The sequence below is a fragment of the Delphinapterus leucas genome, chromosome 6 (genome assembly GCF_059928025.1).
Source record: "Delphinapterus leucas isolate spDelLeu-1000000601 "Yukka" chromosome 6, BTC_Dleu_Yukka2, whole genome shotgun sequence".
Taxonomy (NCBI): domain Eukaryota; kingdom Metazoa; phylum Chordata; class Mammalia; order Artiodactyla; family Monodontidae; genus Delphinapterus; species Delphinapterus leucas.
In genome coordinates this window covers 66,154,660-66,170,849 of record NC_143134.1, presented here as the reverse complement: position 1 = coordinate 66,170,849, position 16,190 = coordinate 66,154,660, and the positions used below count along the sequence as shown (strand labels likewise).

Below are 16,190 nucleotides of genomic sequence, written 5' to 3'. Positions count from 1 at the left end.
AGAAATCTCAGGGCTTTTTTCTCCTTAGAAATAGACAAATAAATGACCACATTAGCACTTGCACTTCAATGTGAGCCAAGGACATTTTTAAAATGTCAGAACTCAGGGTTAACACTCTCATTTTTGACACTTGGCCTTCAGAGTTTTCTCCTTAATTGTCTGTTTGCTGCCTCATTGCCATACACAAGGACTGAAGGTCAAATGTATCTCTTTCCTGCATTGCCATAAAATGTTAAGCCTCAAAGTTTTAAATATTTCATGTACTGTGGGCTACCAGATATTCCCAAGTTCTAAACCAGTGTAAACATCTTGAACATAGGAAGGTCTTCTGCTCAGGCCAAAATTGCTCTCAGTAAGGACTGTTAGTTACTTGATTCCAACTATAAGCTGCTCACTTTTTAGCAGACGCTAGTGGGTTTGTTTTTCTAGACCAATGGAAACATTTTGGGCTAGTCTTACAAAAGCAAATATGAATGCAGTGAACACATGGTAGTATGCTCTTATACAAGAAATTGAGAGATTGGTTCAAGATGGTGGAGTAGAAGGATGTGCTCTCACTCCCTCTTGCAAGAACACCAGAATCACAACTAACTGCTGAACAATCAACGACAGGAAGACACTGGAATTCACCAAAAAAGATACCCAACATCCAAAGACAAAGGAGAAGCCACAATGAGACGGTAGGAGGGGCGCAATCACAATAAAATCAGATCCCATAACTGCTGCGTGGGTGACTCACAAACTGGAGAACACTTATACCACAGAAGTCCACCCACTGGACTGAAGGTTCTGAGTCCCACGTCAGGCTTCCCAACCTGGGGGTCCGGCAACGGGAGGAGGAATTCCTAGAGAATCAGACTTTGAAGCCTACTGGGAATTGACTGCAGAACTTCGACAGGACTGGGGGAAACAGAGTCTCCACTCTTGGAGGACACACACAAAGCAGTGTGTACATCAGAACCCAGGGGAAGGGGCAGTGACCCCATAGGAGACTGAACCAGACCTACCTGATAGTGTTGGAGGGTCTCCTGGAGAGGCAGGGGTGGCTGTGTCACAACGTGAGGACAAGGACACTGGGAGCAGAAGTTCTGGGCAGTACTCCTTGGCGTGAGCCCTCCCAGAGTCCACAGTTAGCTCCACCAAAGAGCCCAGGAAGGCTCCAGTGTTGGGTCACCTCAGGCCAAACAACCAACAGGGAGGGAACCCAGGCCCACCCATCAGCAGACAAGTGGATTAAAGTTTTAATAAGCTCTGCCCACCAAAGCAACAGCCAGCTCTAGCCACCACCAGTCACTCCCATCAGGAAACTTGAACAAGGCTCTTAGATAGCCTCATCCACCAGAGGGCAGACAGCAGAAACAAGAAGAACTACAATCCTGCAGTCTGTGGAACAAAAACCACATTCACAGAAAGATACACAAGATGAAAAGGCAGAGGGCTATGTACCAGATGAAGGAACAAGATAAAACCCCAGAAAAACAACTAAATGAAGTGGAGATAGACAACCATCCAGAAAAAGAATTCAGAATAATGATAGTGAAGATGATCCAGGACCTCGGAAAGAAAATGGAGGCAAAGATCGAGAAGATGCAAGAAATGTTTAACAAGGATCTAGAAGAATTAAAGAACAAACAGAGATGAACAACACAATAACTGAAATGAAAACTACACTAGAAGGAATCAATAGCAGAATACGTGAGGCAGAAGAATGGATAACTGACCAGGAGGACAGAATGGTGGAATTCACTGCTGCGGAACAGAATAAAGAAAAAGGAATGAAAAGAAATGAAGACAGCCTAAGAGACCTCTGGGACAACATTAAATAAAACAACATTTGCATGATAGGGGTCCCAAAAGGAGAAGAGAGAGATAAAGGGCCCGAGAAAATATTTGAAGAGATTATAGTTGAAAACTTCCCTAACATTGGAAAAGAAATAGCCACCCAAGTCCAGGAAGTGCAGAGAGTCCCAGATAGGATAAACACAAGGAGAAACACGCCGAGACATATAGTAATAAAATTGGTAAAAATTAAAGACAAAGAAAAATTATTGAAAGCAACAAGGGAAAAATGACAAATAACATACAAGGGAACTCCCATAAGGTTAACAGCTGATTTCTCAGCAGAAACTCTACAAGCCAGAAGGGAGTGGCATGATATACTTAAAGTGATGAAAGGGAAGAACCTACAACCAAGATTACTCTAACTGGCAAGGATCTCATTCAGACTTGATGGAGAAATCCAAAGCTTTACACACAAGCAAAAGCTAAGAGAAATCAGCACCACCAAACCAGCTCTACAACAAATGCTAAAGGAACTTCTCCAAGTGGGAAACACAAGAGAAGGAAAGGACCTACAAAAACAAACCCAAAACAATTAAGAAAATGGTCATAGGAACATACATATCAATAATTACCTTAAACGTGAATGGATTAAATGCCTCAACCAAAAGACACAGGCTCGCTGAATGGATACAAAACAAGACCCATATATACGCTGTCTACAAGAGACCCACTTCAGACCTAGGGACACATACAGACTGAAAGTGAGGGGATGGGAAAACATATTCCATGCAATGGAAATCAAAAGAAAGCTGGAGTAGCAATACTCATATCAGATAAAATAGACTTTAAAATAAAGAATGTTACAAGAGACAAGGAAGGACACTACATAATGATCAAGGGATCAATCCAGGAAGAAGATATAACAATTTTAAATATTTACACACCCAACAAAGGAGCACCTCAATACATAAGGAAACTGCTATCAGCTATAAAAGAGGATATCGACAGTAACACAATAATAGTGGGGGAATTTAACACCTCACTTACACCAATGGACAGATCATCCAAACAGAAAATTAATAAGGAAACACAAGCTTTAAATGACACAATAGACCAGATAGATTTAATTGACATTTATAGGACATTCCATCCAAAAACAGCACATTACACTTTCTTCTAAAGTGCACACGCAACATTCTCCAGGATAGATCACATCTTGGGTCACAAATCAAGCCTTAGTAAATTTCAGAAAATTGAAAGCATATCAAGCATCTTTTCTGACCACAACACTATGAGATTAGAAATAAATTACAGGGAAAAAATGTAAAATACACAAACACATGTATGCTAAGCAATACGTTATTAAATAACCAAGAAATCACTGAAGAAACTGAAGAGGAAATCAAAAAATACCTAGAGACAAATGACAATGAAAACATGAGGAAGGGATGCAGCAAAAGCAGTTCTAAGAGGGAAGTTTATAGCTATAAAAACCTACCTCAAGAAATAGAAAAATCTCAAATAAACAATCTAACCTTACACTTAAAGGACCTAGAGAAAGAAAAACAAACAAAACCCAAAGTTAGCAGAAGGAAAGATATCATAAAGATCAGAGCAGAAATAAATGAAATAGGAACAAAGAAAACAAGAGCAAAGATCAATAAAAGTAAAAGCTGGTTCTTTGAGAAGATAAACAAAATTGATAAACCATTAGCCAGACGCATCAAGAAAAAGAGGGAGAGCACTCAAATCAATAAAATTAGAAATGAAAAAGGAGAAGTTACAACAGACACCGCAGAAATACAAAGCATCCTAAGAGACTACTACAAGCAACTCTATGCCAATAAAATGGACAACCTGGAAGAAATGGACAAATTCTTAGAAAGGTATAACCTTCCAAGACTGAACCAGGAAGAAATAGAAAATATGAACAGACCAATCACAAGTAATGAAATGGAAACTGTGATTAAAAATCTTCCAACAAACAAAAGTCCAGGACCAGATAGCTACACTGGTGAATTCTATCAAACATTTAGAGAAGAGCTAACACCCATCCTTGTCAAACTCTTCCAAAAAATGGCAAAGGAAGGAACATACCCAGACTCATTCTATGAGGCCACCATCACCCTGATATCAAAACCAGACAAAGATACTACAAAAAAAGAAAATTACAGACCAGTATCACTGATGAATATAGATGCAAAAATCCTCAACAAAATACTAGCAAACAGAATCCAACAACACATTAAAAGGATCATGCACCATGATCAAGTGGGATTCATCCCAGCGATGCAAGGATTCTTCAATATACGCAAATCAATCAATGTGATACACCATATTAACAAATTGAAGAAAAAAAAACATATGATCATCACAACAGATACAGAAGAAGCTTTTGAAAAAATTCAACACATCATATTCAATGGTGAAAAACTGAAAGCATTTCCTCTAAGATCAGAAACAAGACAAGGATGTCCACTCTCACCACTATTGTTCAACATAGTTTTGGAAGTCCTAGCCACAACAATCAGAGAAGAAAAAGAAATAAAAGGAATACAATTGGAAAAGAAGAAGTAGAACTGTGACTGTTTGCAGATGACATGATACTATACATAGAGAATCCTAAAAATGCCACCAGAAAACTACTAGAGCTAATCAATGAATCTGGTAAAGTAGCAGGATACAAAATTAATGCACAGAAATCTCTTGCATTCCTATACACTAATGATGAAATATGTGAAAGAGAAATTAAGGAAACACTCCCGTTTACTGCTGCAACAAAAAGAATAAAATACCTAGGAATAAACCTACCTAAGGAGACAAAAACCTGTATGCAGAAAACTATAAGACACTGTTGAACCTAATTAAAGGTGATACCAACAGATGGAGAGATATACCATGTTCTTGGACTGGAAGAATCAATATTGTGAAAATGACTATACTACCCAAAGGGATCTACAGATTCAATACAATCTCTATCAAACTACCAATGGCCTTTTCTACAGCATTAGAACAAAAAATCTCAAAATCTGTATGGAGACACAAAAGACACTGAATAGCCAAAGCAGTCTTGAGGGGAAAAAAAATGGAGCTGGGCGAACCAGACTCCCTGACTTCAGACTATACTACAAAGCTACAGCAATCAAGAGAATATGGCACTGGCACAAAAACAGAAACATAGATCAATGGAACAGGATAGAAAGCCCAGAGATAAACCCACGCACCTCTGGTCAACTAATCTATGGCAAAGGAGGCAAGGATCTACAATGGAGAAAAGTCAGTCTCTTCAGTAAGTGGTGCTGGGAAAACTGGATAGCTACATGTAAAAGAATGAAATTAGAACACTCCCTAACACCATACACAAAAATAAACTCAAAATGGATTAGAGACCTAAATGTAAGGCCAGACACTATAAAACTCTTACAGAAAAACATAGGAAGAACACTCTTTGACATAAATCACAGCAAGATCTTTTTTGATCCACCTCTTAGAGTAATGGAAATAAAAACAAAAATAAACAAATGGGACCTAATGAAACTTAAAAGTTTTTGCACAGCAAAGGAAACTACAAACAAGACGAAAAGACAACCCTCAGAATGGGAGAAAATATTTGCAAAGGAATCAACAGACAAAGGATTAATCTCCAAAATATATAAACAGCTCATGCAGCTTGATATTAAAAAAAACAAAGAACCCAATCCAAAAATGGGCAGAAGACCTAAATAGACATTTCTCCAAAGAGGACATATAGATGGCCAAGAGGCACATGAAAAGCTGCTCAACATCACTAATTATTAGAGAAATGCAAATCAAAACTACAGTGAGGTATCACCTCACACCAGTTAGAATGTGCATCATCAGAAAATCTACAAAAAACAAATGCTGGAGAGGGTGTGGAGAAAAGGGAACCCTCTTGCACTGTTGGTGGGAATGTAAATTGATACAGCCACTGTGGAGAACAGTATGCAGGTTCCTTAAAAATCTAAAAATAAAATTATCATATGACTCAGCAATCCCACTACTGAGCATATGCCCAGAGAAAACCATAATTCAAAAAGACACATGCACCCCAATGTACACTGCAGCACTATTTACAATAGCCAGGTCATGGAAGCAACCTAAATGCCCATCGACAGGTGAATGGATAAAGAAGTTGTGGTACATATATACAATGGAATATTACTCAGCCATAAAAAGGAACGCAATTGGGTCATTTGTAGAGATGTGGATGAATCTAGAGACTGTCATACAGAGTGAAGTAAGTCAGAAAGAGCAAAACAAATATCGTATATTAAAGCATATATGTGGAACCTAGAAAAATGGTACAGATGAACCAGTTTGCAGGGCAGAAATTGAGACACAGATGTAGAGAACAAATGTATGGATACCAAGGAGGGAAAGCGACAGGGGGGTGGTGGTGGCGGTGGGATGAATTGGGCAATTGGGATTGACATGTATGCACTGATGTGTATAAAATGGATGACTAATAAGAACCTGATGTTTAAAAAAATAAAGTAAAATTCAAAAAATTTAAAAAAAAATGTCCAAAATGTTATCTATTAAAACTATGCTATGGTCCCACCTTTGAACTCGGCTCCCCTCCTCAGATTTAACCACTATTAACTGATATTTTATGTCCTTACGGAAATTTCCTTTGCATATGCAGCTACGTATTTGTGTGTATAAATGCGTGTGTGTATATAGCCTTCAAACAATATTAAATTTGTACCTTTAATTTTTGTTTACATAACAATATATCTTAGAGATCTCCTCATATACGCATGTTTGAATTTACCACATTCTGTTTCACAGCTACAGGGTTTCTGGACTGTAAAACTGTAATATATCTCATCAGTTCATTACTGATGAGCAGGTGGTTTCTAGATTTTGGCTATTACAATAGTTCAATAAATAGTTTTAATGCCAAAAAAAAAAGAAATTGAATACATTGTCAAGGTGATGCTATTAAAGATTAACTGACTGACATAACTGGGACATTCGTTTTCTTTTTAAATTAGGACCACTTCCAGAATGGCATCAAGTGAACTGAACTGTGGCCTCCACACAAACTCTCCACTTAAGAAGTCTCAAAGATAGGAATATTCTAAATCTATGGGCATGGAATACTGAACTTCTGATGGCTCATACCATCCATTGAGAATACTAGAGAATGGAAACATCATATGATGGTGGTTTCAACATGGAAATGTTCAGTTTAGTCCAGAATTCCTACTGCTCATTACACATTCAACAAACATACTGATCATCTCGAGCTAGTTACTAGAGAAAGAAAAAAGTTGCTTCTCTCAAGAAACCTAGGAGCCTAAAGACTGATTTCTGTCTCATATGCCACTCTCTCTAACGATTTGCCTTTATCTCTCCCACTGGATTATTATGACCTGTATAAACTATTATAAGACCCAGAATGCATACTAAATCCTTAAATGCCTTTCCAAGAGTATCCTGTAGTTAAGTGTCAGTCCTCCTGTCCTCACTCCCTACCCCCAGCTATGGATGTGGCCTTAGTCTGTTTTTAGAAAATATAAGTGTCCAATTCTGTATATCAGGACCCTACCCCCATGCCCACAGCTGAAATGACTAAGGATGAGCGCCTAGCCCAAGGTTGACAATTTGTGAGCTGAATAACAGCACCTGGTGTGGCTTTGAGCAAAAGCTTTGTCCAATATGGACAAGGATGATTGGTTAGGTCAGTCACATACTTTCTCTGGGGAATTTGAACCAATGGGGGGAAAACTGACCGTGGAAAGCAGAAACAAAAAGAGGTTGAGGAAAGATGGTACACAGGAACTACAGGGCAGCAGAAGCTCTGAATAAAGACACTATGACAGGGCTTCCCTGGTGGCGCAGTGGTTGAGAGTCCGCCTGCCGATGCAGGGGACACGGGTTCGTGCCCCGGTCCGGGAAGATCCCACATGCCGCGGAGCAGCTGGGCCCGTGAGCCATGGCCGTTGAGCCTGCGCGTCCGGAGCCTGTGCTCTGCAACGGCACAGGCCACAAGAGTGAGAGGCCCGCGTACTGCAAAAAAAAAAGACACTATGACATAGGAGAGAAGAGAAATAATAAAATACAGTCATTGTGGCTGAAGTGATATACAGAGAGAAAGATAAACTCATTTTTTCCCCCTACTCGTATCAGAGCTGCAAATTTCTGAAAAAGCAAAAGAAAAACAAAAACAAAAAAAACCCCTGACTTCCTTTATCTCTGAGTTGGCTATGCAGCTGCTCCTGGATTTCTGTGGTATTTCTCCACTGTAGTCTTCTAATAAATATCCATTATTTAAGGTGAACTTAGTGAGTCTCTGTGCCTTTCAATTGAAAGAGCCTAAAATATTTCATTATGACAAATGTGCAAAATATTGACAAAGTGCCCTAATTAGTTACCAAAGCAGACTTCAGGTCCTTGACCCTGAAGAGTTGGTAATATAACAGTTAGAATGTATCTAAAGGAAAAGATAAATCATAAATAATAAATGTATAGATATACACATAATCCATGCTTGATGATTTTTCAATGATCTGTAGATATACAGACACACATATAAATCCATAGATAAATACAAGAAGAAGGATCACTGTGATATGTTCCTAAATGCAGCAGCTATTCTAACCCTGCATGCCTGGTGGGAAACGTTTTCCCATAAGGAAATGTGCATGGTATTTCAAGGAGGAAGAACTCAGAGCCAGCACTGAAATATGAGAAATTATAGATAAAAGTTTTCAAGGAAAGTATGAGAGAATTTTAATTGAGTGCCAGCTAAGATGCTGACATTACATCAGAGCTCATCACGTATATGACCTTATGTAATCCTTACAAAAAACTCTAGGAAGTTTTATATTATAAATTATAAAAATAAGAAAATTGAGACTCAGGGAGTTTGAAGTAACTTCTCTAAACTCAAGTTTGAAATTGAAATTCATTACTTTCTGGCTCTAAAGTCCATATTCCTTTCATCTCACCAATATGCCTGCTCTTCATTCAACATAATCATCTGACGTCAAAAAGAACATAATAACCTCATTCCCTCTAGAGCCCTTGAGTCCTGATGTTTGTGCCCTTACTCTTCGCCTTAAAGTTCTAGAAAGGAAATTCTTGCTAAATTGTAAGTGTTGTCAAGGAAGGGATTGCCTTCACTTAATAAAGCGGGGTCTGTCATGCAGTAGGTGGTCAACAAATATTTGTTGAACAAATGCTTTAAAAGAACTTTACAAACATTATCACAGATTACCCCAAACCAACCCTGGCTATCCAAACGCACCTTTGCTGGGTTCACTGCGTTTGCAAAAAAAATAAATAAAGGTGGGTTTTATTTTATCTTTTTACTTTTTCATTTTTAAAAAACTCTTTATGGGAGGCAAACTCATTTAGAAGTTAAGCCTGTGGGCTTTGGAGACAGTGTCTGTATTTGAAACCCGACTTCCACTTCACAGCTGTATTGCCTTAAGTTACTTGATCAGTTTCCTAAACTGTAAAGGTTAATAATAGATGATAGGTTTGGTGTGAATATTAAATTAGTTAATACTATGAAATATTTAGAACAGTGCCAGGAAATGGATAAACAGTAAATAGATGTGACCTATTTTAAGGGACCTCAGGGAGTTTTCATTTAATACCACTTCTATTCCTTACCTCCTAGGAAACGGCAGGCCTTTCTCAGATCATTTGTGACTTACCAGGGGAGTTGACAGAATCCTGTAATATGACTGTGTTCGTATGTCAGGGGTGGTGGTGTGAGTGAGGGGTATTCCTATCTTGAAGGACCTCACACTAACTAACAAATAGCCTACTTTTGAAAAGGGGCCTTCTGTAAACGGTCTGTTAATTAATAATTTTGGCTTTGTGAAGAACTATATAGATTCTGTTGCAACGACTCTACTCTGCTGTTGTACTGTGCAAACAGTCACAGGCAACAGGTAAACAAATGAGTGTGGCTGTGTTCCAATAAAACTTTATTGACAAAAACAGGCAGTGGACCAGATCTGGCCCAAGAGCCAAAGTTTGCTGACTTCTTCTGTAGACAATGGTGGGTGCAGTGTTCAGAAAATGAGTACACGGCTGGGACAATGGCTTCCCAGATGCACCTTGAATATTACGATTTAATCAGGCGAAGATCATTTAAACTTTATGACAAAAGTTTCTCATTTGTGAGTTGGAATAAATGTCCCAGGACACTCCTTTAAGATTAAGACTCTACTAAGTCTTAGTATGCAAAGGCCTGAAATCCCATGTAGCAAAACCAAAATTAATATTCTATTAAGATTCCTAACTTTTCTACTCATCTTATTCTAAATGGAATCTTGCTTTTCCCACTTAGATTTTCTTTCCCCAACTTGCCTGACAGATGATTTGGAGATTTTATAATGAGATTTAATTAGAAAAGGGGCAAGGCAGGAGGATAAGATGGACATGTTTGCCAGGGCTGGAGAAAATAGTTTTGTGTAAGTTTCAAAGTGAGAAATGAGGGAATATCTATAATATGTAATATAGTATAATATAATATAATATGTGAGAAAAGTAGAAAGGAAATAAAGTAGTGATGCTGTGTGTAAGAGAAAAGTTTATTTTGAATTGTTTTTCGACAGTGAGCTCTGTGTCTTTAACCGGAGCATCATTCTGTGACTGGACCACATGGGTAATGGCTTCTCAAATATTACACACTTGTAGTCAGTCTAGTACAACCCTAGAGTGAGAAGTGAAGATAGATGACAATGTTACTTAGGTCTGAAGTGGCTGTCATTGTGATTTTTATAAGCCTGCGTTTTGGTTGAGGGGCAGTAGCTTCACATGGAACAATAATAGTTAGCAGCCTGGCACTTTTATATAAACTCAAAAAACATTTCCATCTTCTTAAGTAGGGTAACAGTAATGATGGCTCTTGCACAAAGACCATATCCTTACTCAAAACATCACAAATTTCAAATTGCATGCTTCCAAGTTGAGTCACTGCATACCTGAAATAGTTCTTTATGAGTTTTTGATATCTTATCCCATTGACAATACTGAGAATTTCAATTTTTTTTCTTATTAATATAAGCATATTTTTCCGGAGTTCTACATTTCTGATAGACTGCAATCACAATCTAATTAAGTCTTATTAAAACTTTAACCATTAAAAAAATACATTGTTAGTCTTGCATATTATTTCTAAGACTTCAGAAGGCTTCTTGGTAGCTTCAATATGCTCATTTGTCCTACCAAGATTAAAAATGGTTCTTATCTCCAGAATCTACTCTCAAAACTGCTCTTTATGGTAATAGTCCTATTCAGCATCTATAACAGTGCCTAACATACTTAATAAATATCTGTGGAATGAATAAGTAAATGAATAGTCATGGAGAATGACACAGATATACACCTGCATGTGACAAACACTAAACTTGTACAAATTCCCAGTCATAAGAAAACTAAGCAAAACCTAACAAAACAAGTCAATGGAATAATTTATGATCCATTGGAAAACTGAGCTTTCTTTCAGGCTTGGGACAAGTGGGATGTTGCTTACTTTCAGGATTAGTCTAGGTATCATTTACCATCACGCTTAAAAATCAGTTGGGTTTTGTGTGAAGTGTGGGAATAAGATTCACTGAAAACCCTAAGTTAAAATATTCTTTTTCTTCCCCCTTATCTAACTAATGCCACCTTCTATCTGCCAGGATTACATAAGGGTTATTGAGTGTCTCTGCAACCTTCTTTTCTCTCAGCTCACCTTTGGAATTCTCCAGTTAGAAAGTAATGATTCCTTAGAACATTTGCTCTTAAATTAAACTTTTATTTGCCATGGGGAAGGTTAATAGTGTTTTGGATAAAAAAAAACAAAAACAAAAAAAACACTAGGCTCACCATTGTCACAAACATGCTAAAGTTAAACCATTATCATGTCCTCCTACTTCTCAGAAATAATGCACCTTTTTCAAACACCAATGGTATTGTCTATTGCAGGGCAAAGGTCTTCTCTAAGGTAATACTGCTGGGAACTAAAACAGACACAGACATTGAAATGGTAATACCTTATTCATGACCATATGCTGCTACTGATTTTTGCATCAAGGCATTTATCAATTTATCCCTTTTTTTCTTCTTGTTTCAACAGACTCATACTATTATTAGTAAAAGTAAAACATGTAATAGGAAGATGAATAAGTAATCTAATATTCACTGATTGATATATTCAGCAGCTACTATATTACTTTTACCCTGTATAGACATGAGAAATGCATTCATAATAAAATATGACTTAAAAATTAAGTGTAGCTTTTTTAGCGCCACCTGCTCGCCGCGCCGCCTTCTGCTCCTCCCGCCGACGCCCTGAGTCACTGCCTGCGCAGCTCCGGCCGCCTGGCTCCCTGTGCTAGCAACCGATATTTGGCGTTCACACAACATGGCAGACATCGACAACAAAGAACAGTCTGAACTTGATCAAGATTTGGATGATGTTGAAGAAGTTGAAGAAGAAGAAACTGGTGAAGAAACAAAAATCAAAGCGCGTCAGCTGACCGTCCAGATGATGCAAAATCCTCAGATTCTTGCAGCCCTTCAAGAAAGACTTGATGGTCTGGTAGAAACACCAACAGGATACATTGAAAGCTTGCCTCGGGGAGTTAAAAGACGCGTGAATGCTCTCAAAAACCTTCAAGCTAAATGTGCACAGATAGAAGCCAAGTTCTATGAGGAAGTTCATGATATTGAAAGAAAGTATGCTGTTCTCTATCAACCTCTATTTGATAAGTGATTTGAGATCATTAATGCCATTTATGAACCTACAGAAGAAGAATGTGAATGGAAACCAGATGAGGAAGATGAAATTTCAGAGGAGCTAAAAGAAAAGGCCAAGATTGAAGATGAGAAAAAGGATGAAGAAAAAGAAGACCCCAAAGGAATTCCTGAATTTTGGTTGACCGTTTTTAAGAATGTTGATGTGCTCAGTGATATGGTTCAGGAACATGATGAACCTATTCTGAAGCACTTGAAAGATATTAAAGTGAAGTTCTCAGATGCTGGTCAGCCTATGAGTTTTGTCTTAGAATTTCACTTTGAACCCAATGAATACTTCACAAATGAAGTGTTGACAAAGACATATAGGATGAGGTCAGAACCAGATGATTCTGATCCTTTTTCTTTTGATGGACCAGAAATTATGGGTTGTACAGGGTGCCAGATAGATTGGAAAAAAGGGAAGAATGTCACTCTGAAAACCATTAAGAAGAAGCAGAAACACAAGGGATGTGGGACAGTTCATACTGTGACCAAAACAGCTTCTAATGACTCTTTCTTTAATTTTTTTGCCCCTCTTGAAGTTCCTGAGAGTGGAGATCTGGATGCTGCTGCTGAAGCTACCCTTGCTGCAGACTTTGAAATTGGTCACTTTTTACGTGAGCGCATAATCCCAAGATCAGTGTTATACTTTACTGGAGAAGCTATTGATGACGATGACGATGATTATGATGAAGAAGATGAAGAAGCGGACGAGGAAGGGGAAGAAGAAGGAGGTGAGGAAAATGATCCAGACTATGACCCAAAGAAGGATCAAAACCCAGCAGAGTGCCAGCAGCAGTGAAGCAGGATGTATGTGGCCTTGAGGATAACCTGCACTGTAATAGCCTAAACACAGCTATTATTTACTTATAGCCTTATGTTTTTGTATTTTCTCGGTAGACTCAAGTTTTTTTTTTAAAGGAAAGTAACTGATATTTTAAAGACCAAATTTGTTCTACTTAGCATTTTAACTAGTTTTTCTGCCAGATACATTGAATGCACAAATTCTCTCACGCATGTTTGTTCATTGCTACATATTTGGTCCTTCCTGCAGTATTTTTATCTTGTAACTATTAGATTACAGTTATGAAAATGAACAGAACTGTGAAATAAACCAGATTTTTTGTCTTGCTAATTTTTTTCCTGAAGAAGCAAAGTATTTTTTCAGCGGGTAGTTGAATGGGTTTAAGGTCGCTTGCACTAGCTATGCCTTTCATTACTTTGTTACAGAAATACAGTGACTTATACTAAGACAAGTCATCATTTAAAAAACAACACTTGTCAAGACAAGTATATGGTTAAGAATTTCCAGTAAGACCACACCTGATAACTTAGATTGTTAATGGATTTTTGTATTTCAGGTGACAGTTACTATAAAGAAATCTTATTAACTAATAGTATGGTTATTGGTTACCACAGGGAGGTGAATAAAACCTAGTATTTTCAGAAAAAAAAAAATTAAGTGTAATAGCTATTCTATTCACTTATAACTTATATGAAAAAAAATACTGGAGATACTATGTTTAGAACAAGTCAACAGTAGAGTGAAAAAGAATGGATCTGAAAGAAATATAAACTTAATAAACTTATCAAGTTAATATTATGTGCAATGTGCTTCAAATATACAGATGGTTAATAATTTAGAATTTACAGAGACAAATGCAAAATTATTACGCTCACCAACCATATCAATAATTCCATCAAATATAAGTGCTCTAAACACACCAATTAAAATATAGAAATTTTTAGACTGGATTAAAAAATAGGACTGTACTATATGCTACTGAAAAGAAACTTACTTTAAATATAAGGACATAGCTAGATTAAAAGTGCAGAAAAAGATATATCCTTCAAACACCCAAAAGAAAGGGGCTATTTTTAATATCAGACAAAGTAGGTTTCAGAACACTGTAAAGAGAGACATTACATAGTGATAAATGGGTCAAACTACCAAGAAAATATAACAATACTAAATGTGTAACCATCTAATAGAGCTTCAAAATACATGAAGCAAAAACTAATAGAAGTAAAAGGAGAATTAGATAAATCTGCAATTATAGTTGGAGACTTCAACACTCTTTGCTCAACAATTGATAGAACAAGGAGACAGAAATCATCAAGTATACAGGAGATATGAAAAACACTATTAAACAACTTGACCTATAAATTGTTATTTATAGAACACTCCACCAATAACCACAGAATACTTATTATTTTCAAGTGCACAAGAAATTTTAGCCACGATTGACTCTATCTTGGGCAATAAAATGAGCCTTAAAAATGTAAAAGAATAGAAATTATGTAAAGAATGTTTTCTTTCTATAATATACTAATGTAGAAATCAATATATATTTTTTTAATCTAGAAAATTCCCCAGTATTTGGAAATTAAGCCACACATTTCCAAGTGAACCCATGGATGAAATAGAAGTCATAAGGGAAATTAGAAGCATTTTGAATTGAATAAAATTGAAAACACAACAAATCAAAATTTGTTGGGTGTAGTTAAAGAAATATGTAGAAGGAAATTTATATAATTAAATTCTTATATTAGAAGAGAAGAAAGACTCAAATCAATTATCTAATCTTATCTTCCATCTTACAAAACTGGAAAGAGAAAAGCAAGCAAAAGGAAGGAAATAATAAAGATAAGAGCAGAAATAAATAATGTAGAAAACAGGTAAACAATACAGAAATCAATAAAACCAAAAGCTAGTTCTATAAAAAGATCAGTAACATTGATAAACCTCTAACCAGACTGACCAAAGAGAAAAACAGAAAGAATATAGAAAATCAAGAATGTAAAGGTAGTCATTATCTCAGATCCTACAGACATTAAAAAAATAATAAGAGAATATTAAGCTCAATTTAATGACCATAAATTCAACAACTTAGATGAGATGGACTAATTCTTTTAAAGATACAAAGTACCAAGCATCATTCCAAAAGAAATAAATGATCTGAATAGTTTGATGTCAGTTAAAGAAATAGAAGTTAAAGACTTCAAACTAAGAAAACTCCAGGTGCAGACTGCTACCTTAGTAAATTCAATTAAACATTTAACAACAATAACATCAAAAAATTCCACACAATTTCTTCCAAAATATAGAAGAGAAGGGAATACTTCCTAACTTATTTTATGAGGCTAGCATCATGCTGATACCAAAATCAGACAAAGACATCACAGGAAAAGAAAATTATAAAGCAATATCCCTTATGATCCATAGGTGCAAAAACCCTCAACAAAACAAAAGCAAATCAAATCCAGCAATGTTTTATACATTGTGATAAGACATCAAGATCAAATGGGGATTATCTCAAGAACACAAGGCAGGTTCATTTGGAAGTCAACCTGGGAATGGTGATTGCATTCATTCATGGTAAAAAACAAAAACAAAAAACCCCACAAAAACCCTGCAAACTGGAAGAGGAAGGAATATCATTGCTAATGTATAGTATTTACAAAACGAAGAAACCAAAACTACAGCTAATAGAACAGAAAGGAAAAGATAAAATGGTCTTTATTCACAGACAACACATAGAAAGACTGCAGAAATCTTTAAAAAGAAATAAAACAACTGCCTGAACTAAGTTCAAACTTGCAAAATACAAGATCAATGTACAAAAATCAAATGTATT

General features: G+C 36.7%; 1 pseudogene; it reads left to right on the top strand.

Moving 5' to 3' along the window:
* The first annotated feature begins 12,094 nt into the window (after positions 1 to 12,094).
* LOC111174673 (nucleosome assembly protein 1-like 1 pseudogene) lies at positions 12,095 to 14,010 on the top strand (annotated as a pseudogene).
* Positions 14,011 to 16,190: the final 2,180 nt, after the last annotated feature.